This window comes from Hylobates moloch, unplaced genomic scaffold, assembly GCF_009828535.3.
Source record: "Hylobates moloch isolate HMO894 unplaced genomic scaffold, HMol_V3 SCAFFOLD_4, whole genome shotgun sequence".
Classification (NCBI taxonomy): domain Eukaryota; kingdom Metazoa; phylum Chordata; class Mammalia; order Primates; family Hylobatidae; genus Hylobates; species Hylobates moloch.
This window is the reverse complement of record NW_026652279.1, coordinates 117,194,917-117,219,009: the sequence shown is the minus strand read 5'-3', so window position 1 is coordinate 117,219,009 and position 24,093 is coordinate 117,194,917.

Sequence of the window (24,093 nt, the reverse complement as noted above, 5' to 3'; positions counted from 1 at the left end):
AGAAGGCAAAAAATGTTTGCAAACGATGCATCCAAGAAAGGACTAGCATCCAGAATCTATAAGGAACTCAAATAAATCACCAAGAAAAGAAACAATTATATTAAAAAGTGGGCAAAGGACATTAACAGACATTTCTCAAGATATGGCTGGGAACAGTGGCTCACACCTGCAATCCCAGCTCTTTGGGAGGCTGAGGAAGGCAGATCACTTAAGGCAGGAGTTCAAGACCAGCTTGGCCAACATTGTGAAACTCTGTCTCTACTAAAAGATACAACAATTAGCCAGGTGTGGTGGCACATGCCTGTAGTTGCAACTACAGGGGAAGCTGAGGCACAAGAATCGCTTGAACCAGGGAGGCGAAGGTTGTAGTGAGCTGAGATTGTGCCACTGCACTCCAGCTTGGGTCACAGAGTAAGGTTCTGTCTCAAAAAAAAAAAAAAAAAAGAAAAAAAAAGAAAAAAGAAAAGAAAAGAAAATAATAATTAATTAAAAAATTAAAAAGATAAAAAGATATACATATGGCCAACAAATATATGAAAATATGCTCAACATCACTAATCATCAGGGAAATGCAACCACAATGAGATACCACCTCATTCCTGCAAGAATGACCATTATTAAAAAGTCAAAAAAACAATAAATGTTGCCATAGATGTGGTAAAAAGGGGACACTTATACACTGCCAATGGGAATATAAATTAGTATGACATCCATGGAAAACAATATGGAGATTCCTTAAAGAACTAAAAGTAGATCTACCATTCAATTCAGCAATCCCACTGCAGGGTATCTACCTAAAGGAACGTAAGTCATTATAGAAAAAGACACTTGTACACTTATGTTTATAGCAGCAGAATTCACAATTGCAAATATACCGATTTAAGTGCCCGTGGCCTAATGAGTGGATAAGGGAAATGTGCTATATATACACAATAGAATACTACTCTGCCATTAAAAAGAAACAAAATAATGTTATTTGTAGTAATTTGGATGGAGCTGGAAGCCATTATTCTAAGTGAGGTAACACAGAAATGGAAAATCAAAGACCGTATGATCTCACTTATAAGTGGGAGCTAAGCTATGAGTAGGCAAAGGCATACCGAGTTACAATGGAATTTACAGACTCAGAAGAGGGAGGCTGGAAGAGGATCAAGGGATACAAAACTACACATTAGGTACAATGTACACTACTTGGGTGATGGATGCACTAAAATCTCAGAATGGATCACTGTATAATTCATCCTTGGAACCAAAAACCACTTGTACAACAAAATCTATTGAAATTTTTTTAAAGAATTAGGATTGTGGAAATCTATTGACCTGTAGCATTTACCCATGTGTTTTACATGCAATATTTAATATGGAGAGGGAAAGTTTGCATTAAACTTGCCAGCATTTAATTGTGAATATTTCAAGAAGTATTAGCCATTATGTTTCTTTCTTTGTGTAATATAATATATTCCTATATCCATGTAGTTGTGATTCTAAACTCACACAATATTTGAAACAAACCCATTTATGATCAAAATTGGAATTCAGGACAATCTCTAGAAAATATAGGTTTGGGTTTACACTGTTACATTATAGTATTGTACTACTTATAAGCCAGTAAGTGAATTCACAGTTTATTGCCTGGTAGCCAAAAATGTTATTAAGTTTATGCCTTATCTCAGAAATAAGTGTATACCATAATTAACATTCTAACTCAGGATAGAATAAACAAAGAAAAAACAAAATTGCAGAACCTCAATCATACTTTTTGATAAAAATATATATGATAATGTTTAATCGGAAATAATACAGTGGTTACAGAATTAATTTATCAATTAAACAAATATAAAGAGATAACATTTAATAATTTAAAGATCACATAGATAATATGTAAAGCATTAAAAGGCACCTATGTCAAATAATGCTTGACCATGCTTTATAATAATTGAGCTATATATTAAAACCTTTTAGGAACATAAGTTATTTCAAAAATGTGTTTAGAACATTGTTATACATCTGGAGACCTCACTTGTTGAGCAAAAATCTATACATTTAAAACTTACATACACATTTACACACAAATACATCTCTATTTAAGTATTTAAGGAATAGACTGAATTTCATTGATTATAGTGAACTACTCTCTTAAGGTTATTTGACTTCCCAAATATGTTATTATAGAGAACAGCAGATACATGTTTTCCACATTAAAGTATTGGGATGGCAATGTCATCCTTTCTCCTTAATATAAGAATGTGCTTTGCCTGATGATTATAAGGAGACCTAATCTAATGAAGCAAATATCAGATATATGGGGAATATGGAAAATTACTATACAAACTCAGTGAATCCTGATGAATCTATCCATTACAGGAAAATTAAACAGTACCTGATTACTATTTACTAAGATTGGGTTCATCTGTGCACACATTTAATTTATGGTTTTAATTTACCTTTAATGTAAAATATAACTTCCAAGGATTTAATATATGACTTGTCTTTAATAAATCTGTCATGAATGTGAGTTAGTCTTATACAGTCTTTAGAAGCAATCTTGGAAGTCTAGGAAAAGTTCAACTAAATCACATTTTTTAATGTTTGCTATATGCATAAAATATACCTGCAATAATGCTACAATATTTAGTGGTGACATTTACTTTGAATGGAAAAGAACAAACGATTAAAAAAGAAAAAAACTACATCCCTTAGAATTTTCTATATTAGCATATTTTAGTAACACAGGAAATATGACTTTCGAAATGGCTAATTTTCTGGATATTCAATTTCACATGATTGGTGTTTACAGAAAAAAACACAAGGAGCAAAATCTAGGAAGATAAAAAGAAAAGAGATATTACTCTGGGACTCAAGGAAAAAAGTTAAAATCTCTTCATCATATGCTAAAAGTTCACCAGCGTCTGTGTACTTGATCACATACACTGTTAGCCACATTTAGAGCTATTAATGATTTTCAAAAAGACTTTCTTAACTGGCGATTCATATTTCAACTTTGGTTTCCTTTTTAAATATTTAAGGAAACATTGCACAAAGCCAAAATTTAAATAAGAAAGGGAAAGGGAAGGAAGGAAGGAAGGAAGGAAGGAAGGAAGGAAGGAAGGAAGGAAGAAGAGAAAGGAAAAAGAAAGCAAACTTCTGTGCACTGATCAATATGCCTCACTGGCTTATCTTGACTCTGTGTCTTAAAAATAGAAATATAATTCTTTTTACTTTGCTTTTATATTTATTTATTTATTATCCAAGAATTTCTGGGATATACGCCATGCCATTTTCTGCTGAAATTTGCCCTATTTTTGCTTATATCTAGAAAACAAACACGTGTAACTTCCATTAAAACTAAAACCGGGGATTGAGAATCTGAAATGCAAAAGTTTTTATATTTATTATCACCTTATTCAGAATCCATAGTGAAAAATGTAAATAACCTTGACTTAATTTAAGTACAGAAAGAAAAAGATATTGTTGAGGGGTCTCAGAGAAGGTCATGTAAAATTGCATTGTGATTGAGAGCCGAGGACCATCTACCACTGGCATGTAGCACAGATACAATCCAAAAATTACATAGTGCATTACAAGCTACAAACATTTTAGTAAGGACTATGTTCTTTTTCCAAGAGAACAAACAGGTAAACACATAGCAGATATAAATTACATTTAGCAGAGCTTTTCTTTGTCATTTGATCCTCAATTGTCAAGATAGTACAAAAAAAATTAAGACAAAAAAATAAGATACAGTGTTGCCATGAACTCCCAAATTAAATTATAAACAATAAATGGCTCATTGGAGATTGACATTGGTTTGATAAATTTTTTACATTTAATGAGGCACAATGTTTTTCTAATAATTATAGTAAAGTGTTAGGTAAACCCTCAAAACAATAATAGATATATAAATAAATTTTCCAATTGCATATATTTATTTTAATATATATTATGCTGTATTACTCTGTTCTCATGCTGCTTTGAATAAATACCCAAGTCTGGGTAATTTATAAAGAAAAGAGGTTTCACTGACTTACAGTTCCACATGGCTGGGGAGGCCTCGGGAGAGTTACAAACATGGCAGAAGTCACCTCTCCACAGAATGGCAGGAGAGAAAATGAGAGTCAAGTGAAAGGGGAAGCCCCTTATAAAACCGTCACATCTCGTGAGAACTCACTGTCACGAGAACAGCACGGGGGAAACTGCCCTTATGAGTCAATTATGTCCACGTGTTCGTGCCCTTGACCTGTTGGGATTATTACAATTCAAGGTGAGAGTTATGTGGGAACACAGAGCCAAATCATATAATATTCCAAGTTTATAGTTTTTTTTTTTTTTTTTTTTTTTTTTTTTTTTGAGACGGAGTCTCGCTCTCTCACCCAGGCTGGAGTGCAGTGGCGCGATCTCTGCTCGCTGCAAGCTCCGCCTCCCGGGTTCACGCCATTCTCCTGCCTCAGCCTCTCCGAGTAGCTGGGACTACAGGCGCCTGCCACCACGCCCGGCTAATTTTTTGTATTTTTAGTAGAGACGGGGTTTCACCATGGTCTCGATCTCCTGACCTCGTGATCCGCCCGCCTCCGCCTCCCAAAGTGCTGGGATTACAAGCGTGAGCCACCGCGCCCGGCCTAGTTTTTACATCAGTTTGTACGATCAATAGACTTTACTTGTTAAAAAATTGCAGTTGAACTAAGTATGTAACTTCAAGCTTAAGAATACACATTTTCATACACCAAGCAACAATTTAAAAATAAAGGGAAGTGCCTGAAGAATAAAACGTACTTAGGCACCTCATAAAGGACAATGTAGAGTAATGGTTAAGAACACTCACCATCTGGGTATAATTTTCAACTCTCTTTTTCTTCCTATATGAAGTTGGACAAGTTGCATAACACTAATTTGTCTTAGTTTCCCCATTTGTAAAAAGCAGAGCATAAAATCTACTTCACTGGACTTCACTGGATTATTGTAAAAGCTATATGAATTAACGTATGTAAAAAAATGAGAACAGAGCCAGGCATATCATAAATTTTCGGTATTAAATATGATATATTTCCCTACTGCAGCAAATATAAATATGTTTTCCTAAGAATTGGTCACTAAACATTTAATTATACCGTCTTTTTCAAAGTTATTCGTTTTAGTTCTTGCTTATTTACCTATATTTTAGGGTTTCTTTCAATCATGATGGATTTTTTGAAATTATAGGCAGCATTATTTAGTTGTGTAGTATATAAAAAACTACTGTGCAATGTAATGATTTGGATATTTTTTCAAAGAGGTTTCAAATACAAGTAAAGAATTTCTTTGAAAAAGTATAACTGCTTTACAATGTGAATAATTGAATAGTGTACTGAAAACTATTTGTCTAAAAGAAAAAAGATGGAATAATATTGTCTTCATACCTAAAGGTATTTCTAAGGACTATATAATATAATGATAAAACTGAAATAGGTATATTTACAAGATCAGGAAAGTAGTAATATAAAAGTGATTCTCATTCTTATTCTGCATTATAGAACTAGTACTTCTAATTACAAAGGAAAATAGCTTATAGACAGGTAAATAGATTATTGGTTTTCAAGATATTTGAAATATCAAAAGAGTAGAATAAAAATCAAAAACTACATCCTAAAAATTAAAAACTACATCCTAAAACACAAAACTGCATATGAACATGTGAACATGCAAAAATCACTGAAGAAGCAGAAGACTGTTTCTGAGTCTACATTTGCATTGGATATAGATCACTCAAATGCACAGGCATCTTACGTCAAGTTCTTGTAGTGGGAAAATCGAACACTGTCATGAGTAACAAGAAATTGTTCATTAATCTAATCTCATTGAAATGTTCTACTTTCTATTTTGAAAAAACAAAGAGATTTTAAGCATATTATCACTCTACTCACTCACAGAAATAATCATTTCATTCCAGTAAGAACACTGGCATACAGAAGGAATATAGAACATAGAGTTAAATTATTAATACTAAATTCACAGGAATCAGGATAATTGGCTCAGGGTTATGGTTTTGATTTATATCTCCAAGTATGAAAATTTCAAGGAATATTGGATCTAGGCATTGTTAATTTTAAGTGATAGGTGGTAACAGTTATTAACTAACAAAAAAATTATAATTAGGACATTTTGGTAGTTTGTCAACTTTCTACCCACTTAGAATAAACATCAAGTCACCAAATACTCTCTTTTGTTTACATCCGGTATTTTAAATTTTGGGGTTATTTTTATTTGTTATTGATATGCAAAAATGCACATATTTTTGAGGTACATGTGATATATAATTACATTCATAGAGTTTGTAATAATCAAGTGAGAGGGTTTAGGGTGTCCGTCACCTAGAGTATTTATCATTTATATGTGTTGGGAACATTTCAAGTCCTCTGTTTTAGTTATTTTGGAATATATAGTATATTATTGTTTCATGCACTACTCTGCTATTGAACATTAGAACTTATTCCCTTATCTAACTATATATTTGCACCCATTAGTTGCCTTGTCTTCATTCACCCCCACCCACACATCCGTTTCAGACTCTGGTGTCTATCATTGTTCTTTCTCCCTGCATGAGATCAACTTTTTCACATTCTTATGAGTGAGAACATGTAAAATTTGTCTCTCTGTCCCTGGCTTTTTTCACTTAACATAATGACCTCCTGTTCCATCAATGTTGCTGCACATGACATTATTTTATTAGTTTTTAATGACTGAATAATATTTCATTGTGTATATGCACCCATATTTTCTTCATCCATTCGTCCACTGATGGCTGCTGAGATTGATTCCATATCTTTGCTATTGTGACTAGTGCTATAATAAACATGGAGGTTCAGGTATCCCTTCAATATGCCAATTTCTTTTCTTTGGTTAAAAAACAAGTGGAGACATTGCTGTATCGTATGGTAGTTGTGTTTCTAGTTTTGTGAGAAACATCCATACTACTTTTGTTTTTTTTTTTGAGACAGAGTCTTGCTCTGTCACCCAGGCTGGAGTGCAGTGGCGCAATCTCTGCTCACTGCAAGCTCCGCCTCCTGGGTTCACGCCATTCTCCTGCCTCGGCCTCTCCGAGTAGCAGGGACTACAGGCGCCCGCCACCACGCCCGGCTAATTTTTTGTATTTTTAGTAGAGACGGGGTTTCACCGTGTTAGCCAGGATGGTCTCGATCTCCTGACCTCGTGATCCGCCCGCCTCGGCCTCCCAAAGTGCTGGGATTACAAGCGTGAGCCACCGCGCCTGGCCCCATACTACTTTTACATAGTGGTTGCACTAATTTACATTCCCACCAACAGTGTATAAAAGTTTCTTGTTCTCTGCATCCTTATCAGCATCTGGTGTATTTTATTTTATTAGTGATAGCATTCTAACCATGCTAAAATGATATCTCATTGTATTTTTAATTTACATATCTGTAATGATTAGTAATGTTGAGCATTTCTTCATATACCTGGTGACCATTTTATATGAATAGTTATTTTTCAAATGACTATTGTTGTCCTTTGCCCAATTTTTAATGGAAGTATTGGTTTGTTTACTGTTGAATTGTTTCACTTTCTCGTTTATTCTGGATACTAATCTTCTGTCATCAATAGTTTGCAAATATTTTCTCCTATTTAACAGGTAGTCTCTTCACTTTATGGTTTCTTTGCTCTGTAGAAACTTTTTAGTTTAATATACTGTGATTTGTCTGTTTCTGTTGTTGTTGTCTGTACTTTTGATATCTTAGCCATAAAATTTTTGTCTAGATCAATGTACTGAAGTGTTTTCTTTATGTTTTCTTCTAGTAGTTTTAGTTTCAGGTCTCACAGTTAAGTCTTCAATTCACCTCAAGTTGATCTGTGAATATGGTGAGGGATATGGGTCCAGTTTCATTCTTCATCAAGTGTTTATCCAATTTTCCGAGCACTATTTATTAAATAATTTGTCGTTTCCCCAGTGGATGTTCTTGATGCTTTTGTTGACAATATGTTGGCTGTAAATACATGGATATATTTTCAGGTTTTCTATTCTGTTCCACTGGTATATGCGTCTGTTTTTGTGCCAATTTATTGCTGTTTTTATTACAATAGCCTTGAAATATATTTTGAGGTTAGGTAATGTGATGCCTCCAGCTTTGTTATTTTGGCTCAGAATTACTTTGGCTATTCATGCTCTTCTGTGGTACAATATGAATTTTATTTTTTTTCCATTTCTGTGAATAATGTCATTGGTATTTTGATAGATATTTTATTGAATTTGTAGATTGCTTTGGGTAGTATGGTCATTATAACCATATAATCTTTTCTAATTCATGAGCATGGAATGGTTTTCCATTTCCTTGTGTCTCCTTCAATTTATTTTATCAGTGTCTTGTAGGTTTCTTTTTTGAAAGTCTTTTACCTCCTTTTTAAGAGGTCTTTACCTTTTCTTGAATGTCTTTTACTTCCTTTACTGTGTTTCTAGGTATTTTTTTTTTAGCTATTGTAAGTATGATTCATCAGTTCATTACTGATGTATAGAAATGCTACTGATTTTTTGTACATTGATTTTTTTATCCTACAACTTTACTAAATTTATTTATTAAATCTTAGGGTTTTGGGGACCAATCTTTAAGTTTTTCTAGGTATATAATAATGTCATTAGCAAAGAGGGGCCATTTGAATTCTTCTTTTTCAACTTGAATGTCTTTTATTTCTTTCTCTTCTTTGATTCCTCTGGCTAGAACTTCTAGGAAAATGTTGTATAGAATTAGTTGGCTATACTACTACTAATGTGTTCTGTGTATATTTCTTCTATTCCTAATTTGTTGAGAGCTTTTATCAAGAAGGGATGTTGAATTTTATTAAATTCTTTTCATGTGTCTATTGAAATGATCATAAGGTTTTTGTCCTTCATGCTGTATATGTGATTTATCATGTTTACTGATTTGTGTGTGTATTAAACCATTCTTGTATGCCTAGGATAATTCTCATTTGATCATGGCAAACTATTTCTTTAATGTGCTGTTGGATTTGCTTTGCTAGATCTTTGTTGAGGATTTTTGTGCCTATGTTCATCAGGGACATAGTTTTGTGGTCATCGTTGTTTTTGTTTCCTTGTCTGGTTTTGGTATTGGTGTAATGCTGGCCTCGTAGAATGAATTTGGGAGAATTCCCTCCTCCTGGACTTTTTGGAATAGTTTGAGGACAACTGGTGTTAGCTCTTTGTAAGTTTAGTAGAATTTGGCAATAAAGCCATCTGGTCCTGGGCTTTTCATTGTTGGGAGACTTTGTTTTATCATTGATTCAATCTCAGTACTCATTATTGGTCTACTCAGATTTTCTATTTCTTCCTGATTCATTTTTGGAGGGTGTTATGTGTCCAGGAATTTATTTATTTTTTCTAGATTTTCCCATTTGTTATCATATAGTTGTTCATAACAATTGTCCAGAAATTTATCCATTTTTTTCCTGGATTTTCCAGTGAGGGGTATAGTTATGCATAATAATCTCTGATTATCTTTTCTATTTCTGTAGTATCAATTGTAATGTCTCCCTTTTCATTTTGGATTTTGTTTATTTGGGTCTTCTTTGTTTTATTCTTGGTTGGTCTAGCTTGTGGTATTGACATTATTAGCAGTGGTGGGTTAACATTCTGACTCCCAAGTAGTCTGCATTGATTTTAGCAGTGGCTGAAATGGGCTGGGCAGGTCAGTCCTCAGGCTCGCAAATGACACATGTCAGGAAGTGCCAGCTGTGGTAGTACTCAAAGGTTGGGTGGGCCTATCCTCAGGCTTCCAAGGGGAGTGCTTAGGTGCCAACAATGGTAGAGAGGGCAGGGTGATCCCCGGGCCCCTGAAGAGCATTTTTGGGCACTGGGCAGAGGACAGGCATTGCTGAGCCAGGTGGGTCTATTGTCAGGCATTCTGGTGGTGCATGTTGATGCTGGCTGTTTTGGGCAAACATTGGGTGATTCCCAGGCCCCTAATGGAGTGCTCAGTATTGGCAGTAGTTGTTGCACTGCAGCCTTGCTGCTGATCAGGGAGGGGTTGCTTTAAGTGACAGCAACCATAAGCAAGCAGCTGGAGAGTGCACACTTTGTCCCCAGATAGCAGCTGCAAGGGGGGGAGCCTGTCTTCAGGGCACTTATAAATACATGGTGGCCCACTGCTGAGGGCAGAAGGGATGCTGCCAATGGCTTGTGTTTTGGACCCAGCAGCAGCCAGTAGCAGTGGTGGCTTCAGCTCAAGGAACCTATTCTCAGCCTCTTTGCTGGGGGCAGGAAGGTCACTGCCAGTGGCTCACGCTTTGGTCCTGGTGGCAGCAGCCATCAATGACAGTGGCTATGGACAGGGGTTGTCAGTGGATCTTCAGGGATGTAGAGACAACGCAGTGGCTGTTGAGCCCAAGAACAGAATGCAGTCTGGTGAGAGATAGGCTTTCAAAATGATGCCTTGCTGTAGCTCCTTAAAACTTGTAGGACCCATTATGATCTTCCTCTCTGGAGCAATGCCCCCATGTGGTGTCCAGGCTGCTCCCTGCGTTAGTTTCAAGGGCCACAAGGGTCAAGTGGCTCTCCTGTGGCTTGGATTGCAGGGCTCTTTGCTGGAAATGTGAACCACCGGGAGCCACTCTCTTACCCCTTCCTCACATTGGGGAGCTCCAGACTCCCAGTCAATCCCTTCTCTCTCTTGCCTTGCCTTAAGTGTTTTCTGTCACTTCTCTGTTGAATTTCAGTGTTCTTCGATGATCTATTCAGAGTGTGATTGTCTACTTATTAGTTGGAGTGTTTTTAATGGAGGAGGGGAGTTTCAGATGCCTAAATTTAGCCATCTTTTATTACTTACCCAAAATAAATCAACTTTTTCAAATTAAAATATGGTTCTTTCTTCCATATTATTAAATAAGTTATTTTCAATGAAAACAAAAGTCCTAAAAATGAGAATAAATAACAGCACATTGAAAATATGATTCTGTATATTGCTACCCTAAAATTATACTGAAAGTTAAAATTAATTGCAATAAGAAAAATATATCCGTACTAAAAGCCGTTATATATAAATATATACATATATAATTTCTGAAAACTAAATGCTATATAATTGTCACTTTTCTTATAAAAATAACTGATAACTTTTGGCATAGTAAAAGTTATATCAAAGTTTCTAAGTGAATGTCAAATATAGTTTAAGAGAAGAGAGAACTAAGTTTATTTACTATAATAATTCTCATAACTAGAAGGAAGAAAAAGTGCAATTATATTAAATAATGCATTATAAATTCAAACTTATCATCTATAATTAAGTTTTAATGCAGTAATCCATTCATAGGTTATACATTATGTATTCATTCTTACATGAAACACATACTTTCTAAAAAAAATTGTACAATATGTTACAATTACTTGGGATATAAGAATCAGAAAGTTAGAATATAAATTTAAATTAGAATAGTCCAAAGTAAAAGCCAGAATATATATTGATCTTTATGAGAAAATAGGGTGTGGAGTATTGCTTTTCCCATTTAAATAGAATTACTGTCAAGGAAATACCAAAATTAAGCCACATTTATAAAGAGCTAGTCAGGGGATTTTATTAGGACTAAGACGTGGTCATGATGCATTTTTCAAATTCCCATTCTCTATAAAAATACCATCAAGGAACAAAGGATAAAGGAGAGTGTGGAAGAGAGGTAGACGCAGATGCACCATCAGTATGTCAAGTTGTGAGAAGGGCAATATTTAAGCTTTGATATGTTTTTCTTTTTTCTCCCATTAGCCCATTATATGTATGTGTGAGAGGATATTTATGCTCTGAAAAGAAAAGATGAAGGGGCTAACATTTCATTTGTCATTGATACCTCTGCTTAAACAAAAGTTTTGCTAACCTTCCCCTGTGCACCTGTAAGCAATGGAGAAGAGAGTTGGAGAGAGATCTCAGAGCAGAGAGAAAAGTGATAAGGAAGTAGCAAAAATTCCCACTGTTACTACAACAGAAAGAGCAAGTTTTTCACAGAGTATATGGACTCCCCAGAAATTAGTAGAGCTTGTGCTGCTTTGCCGTTATTTCTCCAAGAAGGTTGTCTGTCATATAATGAACACCAACAGCACGGACTTGTGGGACATACTAGTTAGTAAGAAGCAAGGAAAATTTGTTGAAAAAGACGAGGTAGAACTGGGTCTCCAGAGCCAGGAATACCCAGGGCCACCTAAGAACTCACACATGAAACCTTTGAAAGAGGTAACCCTGGGACTTGTTCCACAGAGGGGACATTAATGGCAATCTGTGTCAACCAGAAAGAGAGTCAAAAACAGCAAAGTAGAAGGAAGCTAGTGCCAACTGGGTGAAAAGACATGCCTTCTTCCCCAGTTTTTCCCTTTCTCCATAATACTTCAGAATAATGTAGCCTTAAAGAGATAAAATGGAAACCGTGACTCAAAACTAACCATAAACTTCCCTTTTTATTTCTACAATTTAGAGTTTCAGATAAAACATGAACTGGGGTCTGGACATGAAGAAAGGGGAAAGATTAAATTAGTTTATCCTTAACTTGATTGACTTTTAAAAGCCTTAAAGTCTTCACAAAATTGTGAAATCTGCTCAAGATATCATTAAGAGATAAAACATGAAAATTTGACAGAGCATGATACATTTAGTGATGAAATGTTTCATTTATACTCTCTGATTTGAGATTCCTCAATACACTAGCTTCAATATTGTATTAGTCAGTGTTCTCTAGGGAGAAAGAACTAATAGGATATACATATATATGTATGTAAAGGGGAGTTTATTAAGTATTAACTTACATGATCACAGGGTCCCACAATAGGCTGTCTGAAAGCTGAGCAGCTAGGAGAGCCAGTCTGAGGCCCCAAACTGAAGAACTTGGAGTCCTATGTTTGAGGGCAGGAAGCATCCAGCACAGAAGAAAGATGTAGGCTGGGAGGCTATACCAGTATCTCCATTTGATGTTTTTCTGCCTGCTTTATATTTGCTGGCCACATATTAGATTGTGCCCACCAGATGAAGGGTGGTTCTGCCTTCCCCAGCCCACTGACTCAAATGTTAATCTCTTCTGGCAACACCTTCACAGACACACTCAGGATCAATACTTTGTATCCCTCAATTCAATCAAGTTTATAGCATTAATCATCACAAATACTTATAAAATTATTTTACAGCTGTGTTTTTTTTCTAATAGAGCTGTATTGCTACTTGTATTAGGGTTCTCTAGAGGGACAGAACTAATAGGATCTATCTATCTATCTATCTATCTATCTATCTATCTATCTATCACCTATCTATCTATCATCTATCTATCTATCATCTATCTATCTATCAGAGTTTATTAAGTATTACACCACCTGATCACAAGATCCCACAATAAGTTCCAAGACTGCACAAATCAGCAAGGCCCTAGGACCGGCCGGCAAAACTATTTTTCCCTTCTAGACCTCCAGGCCTGTGATGTGAGGGGCTGCCACGAAGAGCTCAGAGCTCTGTCATGCCATGAAGACATTTTTCCATTGTTTTTGGATTAACATTTGGCCCCTCGTTACTGATGAAAATTTCTGCAGCCAGCTTGAATTTCTTCTTAGAAATTGAGTCTGTCTTTTCTATCACATCAGGTTGCAAATTTTCCAAATTTTTGTGCTCTGCTTCCCTTTTAAATGTAAGTTCCAATTTCAGATAATCTCTCTCAATCTCAAAGTTCCATGGGTCTCTAGGGCAAGGGCAAAATGCCACCAGTCTCTTTGCTAAAGCATAGCAAGAGTGTCCTTTACTCCAGCTCTCAAGAAGTTCCTCATCTCTATCTGAGACCACCTCCACCTGGACTTCACTGGCCATATCACTATTAGAATTTTGGTTGAAGCCATTTAAGAAGTCTCTAGGAAGTTCCAAACTCCTCATATCGTTCTTTGTTTTTCTGAGTCCTCCGAACTGTTGCAACCTTTGCCTATAACCTAGTTCCAAAGTCACTTCCACATTCTCAGGTATCTTATAGCAATGCCACACTCCCAGTACCAATTTATTGTATTAATCCATTCCCACACTGCTATAAAGAAATATCTGAGGCTAGGTAATTTATGAAGGAAAGAGGTTTAATGGACTTACAGTTATGTATTGCTGGGAGGCCCCAGGTAAGTTACAGTCATGGTGGAAGGCAAAAGAGAAGCAGGCACCTTCTTTACAGGGTGGCAGGAGAAAGAATGAGTGCAGGCAGGGTAAATGCCAGACATTTATAAAACCATGAGATCTTGTGAGAACTCACTATCACAAGAACAGCATGAAGGAAATAGCCCCCATGATCCAATCACTTCCCACTGGGTCCCTCCCACAACACAATGGGGATTATAGAGGATTACAATTCAAGGTGAGATTTGGGTGGGGACACAGCCAAACCATATCAGAGTTTTTGTTCTTGAAGATAAAATATTTTTTTCAAATGATTCATTTATGTAGAACTAGACATACCCAGGAAAAGTTGGTAATTCCTTACTGCTTTGTATCATGATTACCATACTTAGAGTTTATAAATTTCAACTCAGAGATAGTTTAAGCAAAGGTCCACATGAAATCCTGGATCAAGTCCTGCCTGGTGATGCCAGCTGGCTCTCTTTTCACTTGAAATTCTAGTCTAATGCTTTAAGCAGTTAGGTCCTTGCTGATTCTCCCTGCATCCCAGGTGACCCCTTTAGTCTTCCTAAATCAATAGTTCTTTGTAAGCAGAGAAAATAAAGCTCCAGGCCAAAATAAGATAGAAAGAACAAAAAAACAAATAAAATAACTGGCATATCTTTCTCTCATTGGATTTCTTTACTTCATTCACTGAAGGCCACCAACTCGGTTTTATAAAGTCAGAGAATCATGATAGGAAGGAGTAAAATCAATAAAATCTTCTTTTTGTTGCAGGTTAGGTATTATTCAACATTCTTCCAATAATTGCAGGTCTGTTTCATTAATATATTTTTGTGGTGTTTTTACTATGCTCTAGCTTTTTTTTAGTGCTTTTTTTGATATGTCTATTATATTAATTGCCCTTCCCCTACTATCACTACTTTAAAAAGACTGAGATGTGGTAGGTAATTTAGGGCCAATTGTATTTTGCTTTACTTCTTAACTCATTCCCAAGATAATTATTACATTTTGGTAATAAAAAGTGGGTTTGAAGTATTGTTTGCCATAAATAATTATAATGTTTTCTAAATACAGCATTTTTGGCAAAATACTTCACACGAAAATGTGAATTAGTATTATATATTAATATTTGTGTAAAATTATTAATTCAATCCACAAAAGGAAGTCGCATTAACTAAAAATATAAGCTATAATTTGTCTATTTTAGATTTGTTTATATGGGTGTGTACATGTGCATATCCTTGTTCATGTATATGTGTGTGTTTGTGTATATATCCAATAGTGTACACGTTATTACATATGTGTTTATGTACATATATATGTATACACTAAATTGGAAATTAATGCTGTACTTAATATTCAAAACATGTTTTATTTCTCTGAATTTGTTGCTACTTACTGTATAAAAATTTCACCATAAAATGTGAATTAAACAAATTACAAAGCCATGTTATTTGTGGTTTGTACAAAGTTTTAAGAAAATACTTTTGACCAATAAAATTATAAAGGAATAAATTGAAGAGCAACATTCTTATTTATAAGCTTCATTTATAGCTTTATTTTTTCCCAATAAAATGCTATATTCTTATTATAAATGGTTTGCATGAGATATGAATATAAATTAATGTATAATTGACTTATATTCCAAAGTTTAATCCCCCCCAAAAGGAGATCACTGGCATTTTTTTATCATATACCATGTACTATACACCTCTTTTCATTCACTGAAATAAAAGACCTATGAGTTGCTTATCAGTAACAAAATGATCTACCTATATACAGTCTTGGTTGTAGCTGTTTCCAGGAACTCCTGTCTAATTATAATTATGGGGTTTCTTTTTCTTTGAAATAGGGAGTGAGTCCCAATATTTTTTTACTATAACATTCTTAAATTGTACTGGATGTCTATTAGTAATATAGAATACCCTCTTCTGCAAGATGTAGATACCCACATTTAATTTTACCTAATTCATCAAGAATGCCATCTTGTTAAAACCATGTTTATCAAATTTTGGCATGCTTTATAATCACATGAAGGGCTTGTGAAAACACACATTACCGGGTTTTCATTTCAGAGTTTCTAATTCAGTAGATTTGAGGTGGAGCCTGAGGATTTATATTTCTAAAAGTTTTCTAGGTGGTATAAATGAGACTAGTGTAGGACTCACTGTCTTAGAATAATGATTTACATCTATTTCTAATGATTCTAGAATACAAGGGAATAATAAAATCAACTTTTTGTCTTTAGAAAAACACGCTTTGCAAGAGCCATCTCAAACAGAACATTAAAGCATTTTTCTCTCCTATAACTGAAAAAATACAAAACCTAAGGTATAAGGAGCATTGCCAGCTGTTTAAAATAAATTCATTGAGCTTCCAGTGTTCATAGAAAGAAACCATTCCCAGGAATATGATTATTAACACATGTGAAAAAATGTATTTGCAAAATTATATAAATTTTCCAAAATAAAAGTGAAACATATCACAGAAATAGAAAATGTAAGTTATCTTGATTAAAAGAAAATACAATTTGCTTACTCTTAAAATAGAAAAAGTACAGCAGATAAATCAAGTTTAGAAAATTCTGACATGTTAGCTTATTAACTATGTTTAAAATTGATTGTGAATTAAAATTATTTATGTAATCACGATTAAAAAATTTACATGTGCTTCCAGAAATTTTAAAAATTTAATTATACAAATCTACTTAATACACATTGGCATTAGCTGCACATAAAATTTTATTTAGTAGCTATAGAGTATAAGGTTATATCTTAAGCTTAAATCCTTAAGATCTTCAAATATTAGATAATGGAAGGTATATTCTTACTTTGGTAACACCCCAATATTTAATATCAGTAAATAGAATTTCTAATATGTTTCTAGATTGTTTACATACATGTTTACACACAGTTCTGAAAAACACATGTAATGATTCCAAAGTTATATTATGTTCATTAATAAGGATAAAATTAATTTCTATGAAATGTTAATGCATAATTCCAATGTATGTTTTGGATAAAGAAATGACTGAAGAAAATAAAAATTGAGAAATATTTTGTGAGAACATAGACTCTGTGACAAGATTCCTTATAATTTTGTTTTTATTAAGTTAAATGTAATATTTCTGTCAGAAATGACGTTATGTATCTATTTCAGTATATAAAGTGGCCTTTGGTCAATATTATGATTTGAAATTCATTAGAAGTGTGAATTATGAACTCCAATAACCTTTCCAATGGCATTGCACATCAGCATTGTATATGATTTATTATTTTTATCACTATCTGTAGAACCAGACACAATAGTCCCTGAATGACATGCTCTATTCTTAATATTCCTGGCTTCAGTGGTAGAAAATGTAAACCAAAGACTATCTGAGACAAGTCTCAGTCAATTTAATAGCTTATTTTGTTACCAAGGTTAAGGACATGCCCATGAAAACACCTACACAGCCTCGGTAGATCCTGAAAACTTGTGCCCAAGGTGCTCAGGCTACAGCTTTTTTGTGTGTGCATTTTAGTGAGACATAAGACATCAATCAATACATGTTAAGATGTACATTGGTTCATTCCAGTAAGATGAGAAAATTTGAAGCAGGGTCTTCCTGGTCGTAGATAGATTCAAATAATTTTCTGATTGGCAATTGATGGAAAGAGTTTATCTAAAGATCTATAATCCTGATGTGATCCAAAATGGCCGAATAGAAGCAGCTACGGTTCATGCCGAACAGAGGAACGAAAAGCGGGGAGAGAATTCAGCACCTTTAACTGCAATATTCATGTTCTCACATTGAGACTGATTAGGCAAACAACTCGACCCAAGGAGAATGCAGAACAGTGGGGGAAGCGATGGCCCACTTGGGAGCAGCATGGAGCCAAAGAACCTCCACCCTCAGGCAAGGGATGTGGTGAATGATTATGCAACCCCACCTGAGAAACCATGCATCTCCCACAGATCTTTGCAACTCATGGATCAAGAGATTCCCCTCGTGAGCCCACCCCACCAGGGCCTTGGGTCCAATACACAGCGCTGTGTGGAATCTTGGCAGAGCAGCCACCGAGGCACACACAGAGACCCTGGAATTTTACATACTCAAGCCCCGGGATCCCATGTGAGGTGGGAAATGCATCCATATATATCCGTAGCAAGTGGCTGAATCCAGGGAGCCTAACAGCCTTGTTCTGTGAGCCCCCCACTCAACAGCACCTCACAAGTTAAGACCCACTGGCTTGGAATTCCAGCCAGCCAATGGCAACAGGCTGGAATCTGCCTGAGATGCGTCCAATTTCCCAGGGGAAGGGGCAGCCACCATGTCTTTGGTTCAGTAGACTGAGCTGTTCCAGCCTGCCAGCTTTGGAGAATACAAATGGTCTGAATCCCCACAACACAGCACGGCTGTCTTGCTGTATCATGGCCCGACTGCTTCTTTAAGTGAGACCACAATCCATTTCTCCTCCCTGTTTGTTTTCGTAGATGGACAGGAAGAACAAAAAATAATACATCCTGAGTAATCATTTTGTATCAAGAGTTCTACAATCCTTTAACAACATCAGATATCCTAAATTCTATTAGTGTGTATTGGAAAAATGTGATTACAATGAGCATCTAGAGAACTGTGCATGACAATTTAGGAAACTGAAGACAGATTCATCTGTCTTACAAGCTTACTCAGAACAGTCCTACAGCCAACATGCCCTTTTCAAATAATGAATAATGCCCTTATCTATAAAATATTTTATGAAATAAATTCATTTATCATATAATATTTTGATAACAAATTCAACAGAGATAAACAAATGTCTTTTTATATTTTTCTAAGACCCACTTGGGATAGATCCAAAATTTAGGGTTAATGGAAAAGAACATTTTGCTCCACACAGCAAGACCCTTCATTTTTCAGTGCATACTTTGGGTTTCTTTGATTTATCTATTGTGTTTTCAACACTACAAAGAAAGAGTCCGCTTTAAAAAAAAATACCATTAATGTTGTTAGCTAAGTGTAGCCATATGTAAACTAAAGGCAAGACTTTTGCATTTATGCTATAATATTTTTCAAGTGGTATTTTTAAATTATTTGTTATCAATAGATTTTTTTAAAGAACGAAATATAATGTTTAGAAGTTTCTTTGACTAACAAAGCTCAGTGAATGATATAAAATATCCAGGATAAATAAAGACAATTCTATCAGTTGCTTCCAGTAGAATCTCAAAATTAGTGTTCTCTCTGTTTCCTTAGAAAAACAATAAAGATTGAGAATTCAGTGTAGTTGTCCACAGGGCCATGACCAAACATATGGAAAAGACAAGGGGTGCTGCACCCATTAACTCGTCATTTAGCATTAGGTGTATCTCCTAATGCTATCCCTCCCCTCTCCCCACACCCCACAACAGTCCCCGGTGTGTGATGTTCCCCTTCCTGTGTCCATGTGTTCTCATTGTTCAATTCCCACCTATGAGCGAGAACATGCGGTGTTCGGTTTTTTGTCCTTGCAATAGTTTGCTGCAGCACACCAACATGGCACATGTATACATACATAACAAACCTGCACGTTGTGCCATGTACCCTAAAACTTAAAGTATAATAATAATAAAATCAAATAAATAAATAAATAAAAAGAAAAGATGGAACAAACAGAAAAATTAAAAAAATAAAAAAAAGACAAGGGGAATTTATTAGCATGTGTTATTACTTACTCCGGGCAAATAATCTACTTCTCATTTCATAAATGTTAATTATAATGCTGACACATAATCAGATATATTTTTTTCATAATCAGATATTAATTTTATCATTCATTTGGTAAATTACATTATCCCCTTATGACCATACAATTCCTAAAAAGGAACCACTTTAGAACAGTGAGATTGTGAGGCACAGATAATGCCTGATTTCTAATTCCTAATAACAAAGTTTTTTTCCTTACTCTATACAGATTCAATTATTCTTATGGAATTATACATTGGATATGGGGCAATATATGAGTTTTGTAAATACCTTTCTATTGTATATGCCAATAAAGGCAACTCATGTATTCTGCTTAAGATCTCTTGTGTCATGCTTTTATAGATTACTGGTCTTATTCCTTCTCCCTCTGAATGTAACATAAGAATGAGAAAGAATGTCAAAAGTCATATAAAGATACAAAATGTCACAGGAAATTGTGTGGAAGTATGATTATGTCCTGTTTTTCTGAGAATGGCAATGCTTTAACTTTGTCAAAATGTAGGGGTAAAAGATGTATACACAAAATTGATACAAAGAAACTAAGGCTATATTATTTTATCCTTAAATAGACTTATTCTAATATGACATTCAAACTGTAGCTTTAGTTTCATACAATGTCTCATATTACAGAAAATAACACATAAGTTGTTGTTTTCATTTTCACAATCAGGAGCGTTTGTTTCTAATAATATAAAAAATAAGAATGGTGTTCACTCCCTTTCTTTTTTTTATTTCAATAGGTTTTTGGGCAACAGGTGTTAGGTTACATGAATTAGTTGTTTAGTGGTGGTTTCTGAGATTTTGATGCACCCATCATCTGAGCAGTGTACACTGTACTCAATGTGTACTCTTTTATTCCTCACCCACCTCCACCCTTTCCCCTGAGTCCCCAAGTCCATTATATCATTCTTATGCTTTGAGTCCTCATGGCTTAGCTCTTACTTATAAGTGAGAACATGCAACATTTGGTTTTTCATTCCTGAGTTACTTCACTTAAAATAATGATCTCCAATTCCATCCAGGTTCCTGCAAATGCCATCATTTCCTTCCTTTGTATTTCTGAGTAGTATTCCATTGTATAAACATATACCACATTTTCGTTAACCATATTGGTTGATAGGCATTTGGGCTGATTCCATATTTTTGCAATTCTGAATTGTTCTGCTATAAACGTGCATATGCAAGTATCTTTTTCATATAATGACTTCTTTTCCTCTGGTTAGATACCCAGGAGTGGGATTGTTGGATCAAATGGTAGATCTACTTTTAGTTTTTTAAAATAATCTCCATACTGTTTTCCATGGTTGTTCCAGTTTACATTCCCACCAAGAGTGTGAAAGTGTTCCCTTATCACCACATCTATTATTTATTTATTTATTTTTTATTATGGTCATCCTTGCAGGAGTGAAGTGGTATCGCATTGTGGTTTTCATTTGCATTTCCCTGATAATTAGTGATGTTGAGTATTTTTTTCATATATTTCTTGGCCATTTGCATATGTTCTTTTAAGAAGTGTTTGTTCATGTTCTTAGCCCCATTTTTGATGAGATTGTGCGCTTTGTTCTTGCTGATTTGTTTGAGTTACTTGTAGATTCTGGATATTAGTCCTTTGTCAAATATATAGATTATTAAGAGTTTCTCCCATTCTGTGGGTTGTCTGTTTACTCTGCTGATTATTTCTTTTGCTCTGCAGAAGGCTTTTCGCTTAATTAAGTCCCATCCATTTATCTTTGTTACTGTTGCATTTGGTTTTGGGTTCTTGGTCATGAAGTTATTGCCTAAGCCAATATGTAGGAGAATTTTTCCAATGTTACCTTCTATAATTTTTATGGTTTCAAGTCTTAGATTTAAGTCTTTGATCTATCTTGAGTTGAATGCTGTGTAGGGTGAGAGGTGAGGATTCAGTTTCATTATTTTATATGTGGCTTGCCAATTATCCCAGCACTGTTTTTTATATGTGGCTTGCCAATCATCCCAGCACCATTTGTTTAATAGGGTGTCCTTTCCCCACTTTATGTTTTTGTGTGCTTTGTTGAAGATCAGTTGATGGTAAACTTTTGGCTTTATATCTGGGTTCTCTATTCTGTTCTATTGGTCTATACACCTCTATGTCTATTTATTATACCAGTACCATGCTGTTTTAGTGACTATGGCCTTATAGTATAATTTGAAGTCAGGTAGTGTAATGCCTCAAGGTTTGTTCTTTTTGCTTAGTCTTGCTTTGGCTATGTGGCTATGTGGGCTTCTTTTTGGTTCTGTATGAATTTTAGGATTGTTTTTCTAGTTCTGTAAAGAATGATGGTGGTATTTTGATGTGAATTATATTGAATTTGTAGATTCCTTTAGACAGTATGGTCATTTTCACAATATTGATTCTACCAATCTATGAACAAGGGATGTGTTTTGCCTTGTTTGTGTTGTCTATGATTTCTTTCGGCAGTGTTTTGTAGTTTTCCTTGTAGAAGTCTTTCACTTCCTTGGTTAAGTATATGCCTAAGTATTTTATTTATTTTTTGCAGCTGTTGTAAAAGCGGTTGAGTTCTTCATTTAATTCTCAGCTTGGCCATTGTTGGTGTATATATCAGAGCTACTGATTTGTGTACATTAATTTTGTATCCTGAAACTTTGCTGAATTTGTTTACCAGTTCTAGGAGGTTTTTGGATGAGTCTTTAGAGTTTTCTAGGTATATGATCATATCATCAGTAAACAGGGCAAATTTGACATCCTCTTCACTAATTCAGATGCTTTTTATTTTTTCTCTTGTCTGATTGCTCTAACTAGGACTTCCAGTACTATGTTGAATAGAAATGGTGAAAGTGGGTATCCTTATTTTGTTCCAGTTCTCAGGGTGAATGCTTTCAACTTTTCCTGATTCAGCATATGAGTTTGTCATAGATGGCTTTTATTACCTTAGGATATGTCCCCTCTATGCTAATTTTACTAAGGGTTTTAATTATAAAGGGATGCTGGATTTTGTCAAATGCTTTTTCTTCATCTATTGAGATGATCATGTAACTTTTTAAAATTCTGTTTATGTGATGTATCACATTTATTGACTTGCAGATATTAAACCAATGCTGCATCCCTGGTTTGAAACCCACTTGATGATGGTGGATTATCTTTTAGATATGCTGTTCAATTCAGTCAGCCAGTATTTTGTTGCACATTTTTGCATCTATGTTCATGAGGGATATTGTTCTGTAGTTTTTTGTTGTTGCTATTATTGTTATTATTATTGTTATTTTTCGTTTTGGTATTTGAGTGATACTCGCTTCATAGAGTGGTTTAGTGAGGATTCCCTCTTTCTCTATCTTTTGGAATAGTGTCAGTAGAATTGGTACCGATTCTTCTTTGAATGTCTGAATGAATGTCTGATGGAATCCAACTGTGAATCCATCTCATCCTGGACTTTTTCTGTTGTTAACTTTTTAATTGCCATTTTGATCTCACTACTTGTTATTGGTCTCTTCAGAGTTTCTATTTCTTTGTGGTTTATCCTAGGAGGGTTGTCTATTGCCAGGAATTTATCCATCTCCTCTAAGTTTTTCAGTTTATGTGCATAAAAGTATTCATAGTAGCCTTGAATGATCTTTTGTATTGCTGTGGTATCAGTTGTAATATCTCCCGTTTCATTTCTAATTGAGCTTATTTGGATCTTCTCTTTGCTTCTCTTGGTTAGTCTCGCTAATGGTCTACCAATTTTATTTATCTTTTCAAAGAACCTGCTTTTGTTTCATTTAGCTTTGTTTTGTTTGTTTGTTTTAATTTCATTTAGTTCTGCTCTGATCTTTCTTATTTTTTTTTCTGCTAGGTTTGGGTTTGATTTGTTCTTGTTTCTCTAGTAACTTGAGGTATAACCTTAGATTGTACATTCATGTCCTTTCAGACTTTTTGATGTAAGCATTTACTGCTATTAAGTGTCCTCTTACCTCTGCTTTTGCTGTATCCCAGTTGTTTGATAGGTTGTGTCACTATTATCATTCAGGTCAGAGAAGTTTTTAATTTCCATCTTGATTTCATTATTGACTAAACCATCATTCAGGAGCAGGTTATTTAATTTCCATGTACTTTTATGGTTTTGATGGTTCCTTTTGTGGTTGATTTCCAATTTTATTCCACTGTGGTCTGAGAGAGTACTTGATATAATTTCAATTTTCTTAAGTTTGTTCAGACTTGTTTTGTGGCCTATCATGGTCTATATTAGAGAAGGTTCCATGGGCTGATGAATACGATGTATATTCTAAAGTTGTTGGATAGAATGTTTT